We start from the raw sequence: 9736 nt of genomic DNA, 5'->3' as shown, positions 1-9736 counted from the left end.
TCGCTTCCCGCCGCCTCCCGGGGCCTGGTCTCGGCGGTGGCGCGGGAAGGCATCGCCCCGGGGGATCCCCCCGGGCCTGGGGAAGGGTGGGCGCTGCTGCCCCGCACCCGCGATCACCGCGCTCTTCCGTGGCGGTGCCGAACGCCCGGGGGGGGGGCTGCTTTTGTACCCGGCGCGGTGCAGAACGCGGTCCAGCCATTGTTATAGTCCCGACTGGCGACCCGGACGGGGCGGGGTGGGGGATGGTGCGGGGTCGGTGGGGGCGGGGGAGGCATCGGAAACTGGGGGATCGGTGGAGGGGGGTGCGAGTCTGCAGGCGGACGCGGCCCCCTCGGGAGGCCGAGGTCTTTATCCTGCTGCTGTCCGCTGTGCGGTTCTGCGCGTGCTTCCCCGGTGCCCAGTCTGATCCGTGTTCTCCGCGGTGGGGGTGGGGTGGGGGTAGGGTGTGTGGGGGGGTTTTCCTGCACCCCGCTACCACTGGCGGAATCGGGGTGTGAAGGGGATCGCCGCCGGCCCCCCCCGGGCTGCATGCTTGGGGGAGCGCTGCGGCGTGCCATCCGGGACGTTTTCAGGGAGCGCTGCCCGGCGGGGAGCAGCCCCGGGTTAACGGGCTGGGGGAGGGGCGCGGGTTCGGCGCGCTGGCGGTGGGTTGGCGGGGTCTGTTGACCCTGGGGGAATTGTCCCAGTTGACAGAGAGGTGTTTGAGTAAACAGTGGAACCCCCTGCACTTACCTCTCCCTCTCCCCCCCCCCCAATTCCAGAAAGAGGACAAGAACCTAGAGGACACCCTGGCCTGGGGAACAAGCTCATCAGTGGCCTGGCGGGGTGCCAAGCCTCCAACTGAACCTGCGGAGCACTGTGCTGCTGTGTGCTAACGTGCTAATTGGGTGGGATAGGTGGGATTTGGTGAGCCACAGAAGGGAGTTTATCTTTGCCAGTGGGGAGAAGCCGTGGGGAGGTTTTAGCTGGAGAAGCTCATCCTTGTAAGCTTGACAGGCTCGTACTGTAGCCACAGGGAGCTGGTGAGGTCTGGGGAGTTCTTGGTAGTCTTGGGGCTGCACCAGGACAAAGGCAATGGGGAAGGAGAGGAGAAAAGATTTGCCGATCAACAGCCTACTGGCTGTCCTCAGTGGAGGAAGACTGTAGGGTGGATCCCAAGTTTTGGGGCTCATGGATAATGAGGAGGAGGTGATTTATAAGAAGACAGTTGAGTGGGACAGAAAGGAATGCTGCAGGCATTGGGCTACTTCCAGGGAGAGAGAGCGCAGGAGTTGTGTCTGCCAGGCAGTTTGCTCAGGGAGAATGTTGCCTGTGAAGAAGAGCTGAGGTTTTGGCAATGAATCCCCAGGAACCCCAACGTGTAAGGCTACAGATGGGAAGAATAGCCTGGAAACTGAAGGTGCTGTGGAAGAGCCTAGGGGAAGACTGGGGAGCTGTGAATCATACAACTCCTAAAAGAGCTGTTTTGGGTAGTTTTATTGCTTAAAAATGAAAAGGGGGAATTTTGAATTCAGCAGGTGAAAGGTTACTAATGAGAGCTATTATCTGACCTAACTGGTTAACTGAGTTAACAAGGGGATTCTAGAGGCTGTGTTTTATGAGGCTGCACAGAATGGAGAATGGAGCAGTCTGCTGGGTGGTATAACAAAGCAAGCTCTGAGGAAATACGAGTGCCTGGAGCCCTGGCTGCCCATGGAGAGGCTCCTTCAGACCCAGCTTTTGGGGTAGAATATTCTAAAACTGCTTGGTTTCTCCCTGTCCTCCAATTATTCTTCATGGTTCTGGGAATTAGACTCAGCGTTGAGCTTGCTGGGCAAGTGTGAACTTGAGCTATATATATACCCCCAGCCCATTTGTTTTTAGTTTCTCAGATAAGGTCTAGTCCTGGCTATCTTCCACATAGTCAGGGAGGTTAGAACCTTTTTTTTGTGTGTGAATTTTTCAAAAGTTGGCCACCACTTTGAATTGTAACTTAGTACTTTAGATGTTTTCCTTTCAGTGAAGGTCAGGCAGAATACATTTGCAAGGAGAATGTGGTACATGACCTTAAAGTTTCTTTAAAAAATTTTTTTTGTGGGTACCGGGGCTTGAACTTAGGGACTTTCATGCTCAGTTGAAGTTCTTGCTTGTGGCTGGTAATGTACCACTTGAGCCATGCCTCCAGCGTGGCTTTTTGCTGGTTAGTTGGGGAGGGAGTCTCCTGAACTACTCTCTCTGGGCTGGCTTCCAACTGTATTTATTCCTCTAGATCTCAGCCTCCTACAAAGGTAGGATTACAGATGTGAGCCAGATGGTTTTTTTCGTGGTGCTCGCAGGGAAAGAGGAGGAGAGAGGGCAGCTACTGAGAATCTAGGAGCAGAAGAGGAGAGAGGTGGTCCCCGCATTGTACTGGTGGTGTCTCAGTAGCGGAACTGGCTCTCTTGGTGCTGGAGGATGTCACAGCCAAAACAGGAAGCCTGACAGGCTGGCAGAGGGGCAGCTTTTGTCTCTGAGTGTCTGGGGTGGGAGATAAAGGTGACTGCTCTTGCAAATTAGTTTGTCACTCCACCCTTAGAGGCTGGTAGGAGAAGCAAAAGGGAACCCACCTGACAGCTGAGATGGAGGCTCAGCCTCCATGCTCTTGGCATGCTGGGTTGATAATAGGGTCTGGTGGTGAGTTGTCTCCAGCACTATCCAATGTTTAGCCACATCCCTGGCCTTGACCCCAACAGTATCCCTTCCCTGCCCAGACCTGACAAAGAACTTATGTCTTTGGTATTGCCAGATATACAGGGGAAAGGGATTGGATCATCTCTATCCACACTTCCCCCTGCTGAGGGTCTGGGCAGTGTCCCTGAGTGCTCTACCATTTGAGCCACTCCTCCACTTCTGGCTTTTGCTGGTTAATTGGAGATAAGAGTCTTACGGGCTTTCCTTCCCACTCTGGCTTTGAATCATGATTCTCAGATCTCAGCTTTTTTTCTTTGTTCCCTTCTTTGTTTCCTTCCTTCCTTCCTCTCTCTCTCTCTCTCTCTCCCTCTTTCTTTTTTCTTTCTTTCTCTTTTTTTTTGTCAGCTGTGGGGCTTGAACTCTGGGCTGGTTGTGGGGCTTGAACTCTGAGCCTGGGTACTGTCCCTCAGCTCTTCAGCTCAAGGCTGGTGCTCTGCCACTTGAGTCACAGTGCCACTCCTGGTTTTCTGGTAGTTTATTGGCGAGAAGAGTCTCATGGATTTTCCTGCCTGGGCTGGCTTTGAACCACAATCCTCAGATCTCAGCCTCCTTAGTAGCTAGGATTATAGGTATGAGTCACTGGCATCCTTCTAGACTGATTTTGTTCTGGAACTTGAACTCAGAGCCTCACACTCTCACTTAGCTTTTTCACTTAGGGCTGATGCTCTAGTACATGAGCCATACCTTTACTTACAGCTTTTTGCTGCCTACATTAGAAATAAGAGTCTTGAAGATTTGACTGCTCAGGCTGGCTTCAAACCATAACCCTCAGATCTCAGTCTTCTGAGTAACAAGGATTTCAAGAGTGAGCCACTAGCTCCTGGCTTAGATTGTGTCTTTAAGGTGAACGTGAAGACTAATGCCTTCCCCTTAGAGTTATTGGGAAAATCAAAGTTCATGCAGGTGAAGCACTTGAAATCCTGTTTACTGTGGTACCAGTACAAAACAATACATTTAATAAGCCAAAAGAAAGGCCCAGCATTAGGGCTAAGTTCAATCCAGGCGCTCCTTGTTGGCACCAAGATTCTTTTCCTGATTTTCTCTACTTTGCTATCCACCAATGGAAGTAATGGGTTTGGGAAAGTTACGGCTCTCCTGCTTGTTGATCCAGCTTAGGTTGCAGGTCCATCTTGGAATAGGATGACCCAGAAGATGAATTAACAAAGATTTGCAGACCAAGAGTAGGATGGAGGCAGCAACCTCCAGAGTGGGAGATAGGGAGGAATAATTCCCCGAAGAGAAAGCTTTCAAAATACAAACAACAGCTTTTGTGCCTTCTGCTCTGCAGCTTCCGTCCGCACACCATGTATTTGATCATTGACCCATGTCGTTTCGTGTATGCTTGCCTGACTTCTGCTAATAAAAAACCTTATGTGCTCATTGTGTGGATATGCTATAGTTTATTTTGGAAGCTCCCTGCTGGAGAAGTTTTAGTTGTTGCGTTAGGCAGGTTGCTTGCTAGGCAGGTGCTTTACCACTTGAGCCACACCAGCAACCCTACTTTTTTGGAATGGGCTCTCACTTTTTATCTGGGACTTCAGTCCTTCTCTTTTGCTTCCTGTGTAGCTTGGATGACAGACCTGGGCCATCAGAACCAGATTTTTGTTGGTTGACTTGGAGATCTTGATAAGTATTTGCCCTGGCCTCAAACTGAGATCCTCCTGATCTCAGCCTCATGAGTAGTTAAGATTATAGGTGTGAAACATTGCATTGTCAGGTACTGTGTGTGTGTGTGTGTGTGTGTGTATGTGTGTGTGTGTATGTATGCATGCTTATGCATGTGTATATGCTCATGCATGCACCGGCTCACTGGTATGGGACTTTAGGTCAGGGCCTTGTTCTCTCAGCTCAGGACTGGCACTCTACCACTTGAGCCATGCTTCCAGTCCAGCATTTTTTGGGGGTCCGGTCGTGGGGCCTGAACTCTGGGCCTGGGCGCTGTCCCTCAGCTCTTCAGCTCAAGGCTAGCGCTCTACCACTTGAGCCACAGCACCACTTCCAGCTTTTTTCTTTTTGCTTATGTGGTGCTGAGGAATCGAACCCAGGGCCTCATGCATGCAAGGCAAGCGCTCTACCAGTGAGCCACCTTCCCAGCCCCTCTAGTCCAGCATTTTGCTGGTTAATTGGAGATGGGAGTCTTTTCTGCCTTGGCTTGTTTCAGACTTCTAGATCTCACCTCCACCTCCTAAGTAGCTTGGATTGATTTTCAGTGTGAGCCACTGGTGTGAGCTTTGGGTGCTATTTTTAAAGGACTTGGTCCCTTTTGTCTCTGAATGTGGGTCCTGGCTCTAATAGTGCTGTCAGAGGAGTAGCTTAGTAAAAATTGAGCTAAAAGTAAATCCTCTCTTCCTTCTGCCTGGACTTCTTCCTAGTGATAGATCCCGTCTTCTTACAGCTTTTACTCCTCTCTTGGCCTCCTCAGGGGTCTAGATTGCTGTTCGTTTCTACTCTGAGCTAGAGCAGGGCTGGTATCCAGCAGAGGACATTCCTGTGGGTCTCATTGGTATTTCATGTGTGCTGAATTGTTGACTGCTGAGCACCCCTGGGGAAGGTGTGATCTCCCCCAACCTCCCCCTTGCCAGCCCCCGCTGCTGCTGGTGCCAGGGTCAAGACTCCCGGCTGGTGCTTGGCAGCTGCTATGAGAGAGAGATTCAGCTTCTGAATTAGTCCCTCTTGGGTGAGTTATTTCATTCCCAGCCAGAGTCTCAGCTGTGTTCTTAATACAGCTGACCCAGGAGCAGACTTGAAGTGAACCCTACAAAACGTTGCTTTTATGAAGTAACTCTGTGGCTGTAGTGTGGTTTCTGGGTCCTGCCCATGTGCCAGCTCAGTTGGGTCTCAGACCTGGAGATTTCATAGACACAGAGAGAGAAAGTGTCTTTTGAGTTTCTTCTTGGCCCCCCCTTAGAGCAGATTGGTGTAACACGGCCTGGCCAGCCGCTGACACTCTGGGGATAATTTTCTCTGGAAGCTGCCTGAGGCCTCTGAACTAGTCTGAGCAGCCAGGGTTATGTACTTAGATACATGTTTTGTTTTTGGTCGGTCATGGGGCTTGAACTCTGGGCTTGGGCACTGTCCCTGTGCTCTTCAGCTCAAGGCTAGCGCTCTACCATTTGAGCCACAGCACCACTTCCAATTTTCTAGTGGTTTATCAGACTTTCCTGCGTGGGCTGGCTTTGAATGGTGATTCTCGGATCTCAGCCTCCTGAGTAGCTAGGATAACCGGGGTGAGCCACTGCGCCCAGCTTAGTTAGATTCATGTTTATTCAAAACTGAAATAGCAGTTGGGTGCCGGTGGTTTACGCCTGTTATCCTAGGTACTCAGGAGGCTGAGATCTGAGGATCTGGGTTTAAAGCCAGCCCAGGCAGGAAAGGCTGTGAGACTTTTTTTTTTTTTTGTGCTCCTCTTAGGGCTTGAATTCAGGGCCCAGGCAGTGTCCCTGAGATCTTTTGCTCAAGGCTAGTGCCCTACCACTTTGAGCCACAGCTCCACTTCCAGTTTTCTGGTGGTTCCTTGGAGATAGAGTCTCATTGATTTTCCTGTCCAGCTGGCTTTGAGCCGGGATCATTAACTCAGCCTCCTGAGTAGCTAGGATTACATGCTTGAGCCACCAGCCCCCGCAGACACAACTTTTTTGCTCCAGGCAAGCACTTTATCCCTTGAGTCACAGCTCCACTCCTGAACTCTTTTTGCGCTAGGCTAGCATTGTACCACTTTAAGCCATAGTTACACTACTGGTTTTTGAGTGGTTAATTGAAGACAAGAGTCCCACAAAGGACTTTTCTGCCTGGGCTGGCGTTAAACTGTGATCCTCCTGAATAGCTAGGATTTTAACTGTGAGCCACTGGTGCCTGGTTATTTCTGGCCTTTTTTGGGGGGGTGGGGGTAGGGATAGTTAATTGGAGATGAGTCTAAAGGGTTTTACTGCTTGGAATGGCTTTGAACCATGATCCTCAGATCTCACTTCCTGAGTAGCTAGGCTTACAGGCCTGAGCCACTGGCACCGGACTTTTTTTTTGTTTTTAATGGTACCAGCCTTGAACTCAGGACTTCAAGCAATTGCTAGGCGTTCTTGCACAGCTGATACTCTACTACTTTAGCCATGCCTCCAACCCTGCATTTTTGCTCATTATTTGGAGATGGAGTCTCTTGGACTTCTCTATCTGGGCTAGCTTTGAACTATGATTCTCCAGGTCTCGCCCTCTTGAGTAGCTGGGATTATGGGTGTAAGGCTCTACTATGCCCAGTGTAGCTGTTACTATATACTATGACCATTTTCAGATCCTCATGATACAAGATCTAGCACATTTAAAAGGAAAAAAGAAAAAGAAAACTACATTTTATTGACTTAATCTCCCAGAAATTTCTCCTTTTCTTTGTAAAGGCTGATGCCTGTCCTTCTGGCCCTGGGCAGCCCGGAGGAGGGGGAGGCTGGGCTTGCCTGCCTTGTTTTCTGCTGCCAGGACCAATCACATACGGCCGTTGGAAATTCCTTTCAGGTGTCAACCCTGACCTTGTCATGAACTGAAACTGAAGCTTAGATGGTGTAGAATTACTTTTAAGTAAAGCAGATGCCAAATCTGAATCACTGCTTTGAATCATTTATTCAAATAGTCACTGATAGTCCCTGATTTACAGTTTTTTGACTTGTTGGCATGTAAGCTCATGAAGAGTGGAGGCGGTGTATATTTTGTAGCTATGAGGATGGAAGGCATGTACTAAGCATTGGAAGAACTCTGTACCTTGGTCTTTAAGGGCTGTGTTTCTTTAGCCACATAAGGCATGTACAACCTGTTGTGTTTTTGTTTGTTTTTGGTGCTGGTACTGGGATTTGAATTCAGGGCCTTGAGGTCTCATTTGGCTTTCCGGGCTGCTGTATACCACTTGCATCACACTTCCACTTAAGGCTTTTTGCTGGTTAATTAAAGTTTTACACACACACACACACACACACACATGCTTGTCGGTTGTTGGAGATAAGTTTTACACACACACTCACACACACACACTTGTCGGATGTGGGGCGGCACTGTCCCCAAGCTCTTTAGCTTAAGGTGAGCATTCTACCACTTGAGCCACAGCACCACTTCTGGCTTTCTGGTGCTTAATTGGAGATAAGAGTCTCACAGACTTTTCTGCCTGGGCTGGCTTTGAACCCTGATCCTCAGATCTCAGCCTCCTGAGTAGCTAGGATTACAGGCGTGAGCCACCAGCGCCCAGTAAGTCCCTCATATTTGACTGCAGGCTGGCTTCAAACCTTGATCTTTACATCTCAGTCTTCTGAGTAGCACCCAGCTGCGCAGGTGGTTTTTTGTTTTTGTTTCATTGGAAATGGCAGAGATTCTCTGTCTTATAATAATAAACAGTTACATCAGCTGTGGTGATATTGGGGTTTGAACTCAGGGAGTGGGCACTCAAAGCTGGAGCTCTTACCACTTGAGTCACCCCTGTGCTTCTGGCTTTTTGCTGGTTAGTTGGAAATAAGTCTCTTGAGTGTGTCTGCCGGCTGGCTGAGCTGAGATCCTTAGACCTCACCCTCCTGAGTGTGAGTGATATATATTTTTTTCTTTTTTTTGTTTCTTGCACTTCTCGAGATGTTACTTCTGGTCCCACGCATGCGCAGGCAAGCCACCCACCATTGAGCTACACCCTCAGCCTCTCCAGATCTCTCTTCATTGGGTGCTTCTCTCTTTTTCTGTGTGACTGTGCTGCATACTGTAGACACTATCTACTTTAATCCCCTGACAGTCCCAAGAGGAAGAGTCCAGGGACTTTGTGAAGCTTGAGAGCTTCACCATAGCCTGGGGGGGAGGGGCAGGTAAAATGGCAGCGTTTTAACTGGGCATCGGGACACATGCCCTTAGTCCTAGAGACTTGGGAGACTGAGACGGAGGCAATGGTCATTTGAGCCAGGAATTTTAGACCAGGCTGGCAACAGGGACCCTGTCTCAAAAAAAAATTAAAAAATAAAAAAGTTCTGAGGAGTTAAAAATAGCTTATATTTTGTGGGATAGGCGATTTAAAAAAAAAAAGCAGAGGAGGTGTTTTTGAAAGTGGGACATTTGCCTTGGGACCTGGATAGTAATGGAGAGTGCATGGGGGTGTCCGCCCTCCCCCTAGGGCTGTTTGAGTTTGGAATGGAGTCAGTGGGTGTGGCCTTTGACTGGCAGTCCAGGCATGAGGCTTGCACATGGCCTGAGTTTGCCACCTTTGGAAGGAAGGCTTTGAGTTGCTGGTAGGGCTCTCAGTGAGGCGGGCAGTTAGGGGCTGGAGATTTTCTACAGGAAATGTGAATTCTCACAAGTCTTCAAGGATGGAGAATGTTGAATGGGGAGGAGTATACCTTTGGACAACAGTAATAATAACATAAAAAAAAATGACAACCTGAGCTGGGCGCTCACGCCTGTAATCCGAGCTACTCAGGAGGCTGAGATCTGAGGATTGTGGTTCAAAGCCAGCCCGGGCAGGAAAGTCCAGGAAATTCTTATCTCCAATAAACCACCAGAGAAAACTGGAAGTGGTATTGTAGGTCAAGTGGTAGAGCACGTGCCTTGAGCTGAAGAGCTGAGGGACAGCTCCCAGGTCTAGAGTTCAAGCCCCACCACCACCACTACCACCAACAAAAATACAACCTGCCAGGCTGCTGTGGCTCATGCCTCCTGTAATCCTCCATCTGAGGATCCAGGTTTGAAACCAGCCTGGGCAAATGAATCTGAGAGACACTTATCTCTAACCACTCAAAAACCCAAGGGTGAAGGTGTGGCTCAAGTGGTAGAGTGGGTAGCTTTGTGGGAAAAAGTTAAGGGTCAGTGTGTGTGTCCTGACATCAAGTAAAAGAACAAAACAAAACCAAAATCCCTGTGTTACCCTCAAATTTCTAACCTGAAAGAGCCTTTCTCTTGGGACCAGCAGAGACTTCACTGGAGACGCTGGATAGCCTGGAAGGTGATCAGTGGGGGAAGTTGTAGGAAAGGGCAGGACTGAGGCAGCCTTTTTGTAGTAGGTGCTTTCTTCTTGTGATGCAGC

This window comes from Dipodomys ordii, unplaced genomic scaffold (assembly GCF_000151885.1).
Source record: "Dipodomys ordii isolate 6190 unplaced genomic scaffold, Dord_2.0 Scaffold14, whole genome shotgun sequence".
Taxonomy (NCBI): domain Eukaryota; kingdom Metazoa; phylum Chordata; class Mammalia; order Rodentia; family Heteromyidae; genus Dipodomys; species Dipodomys ordii.
The sequence above is the reverse complement of the archived record's forward strand: the minus strand, read 5'-3'. Positions refer to the sequence as shown.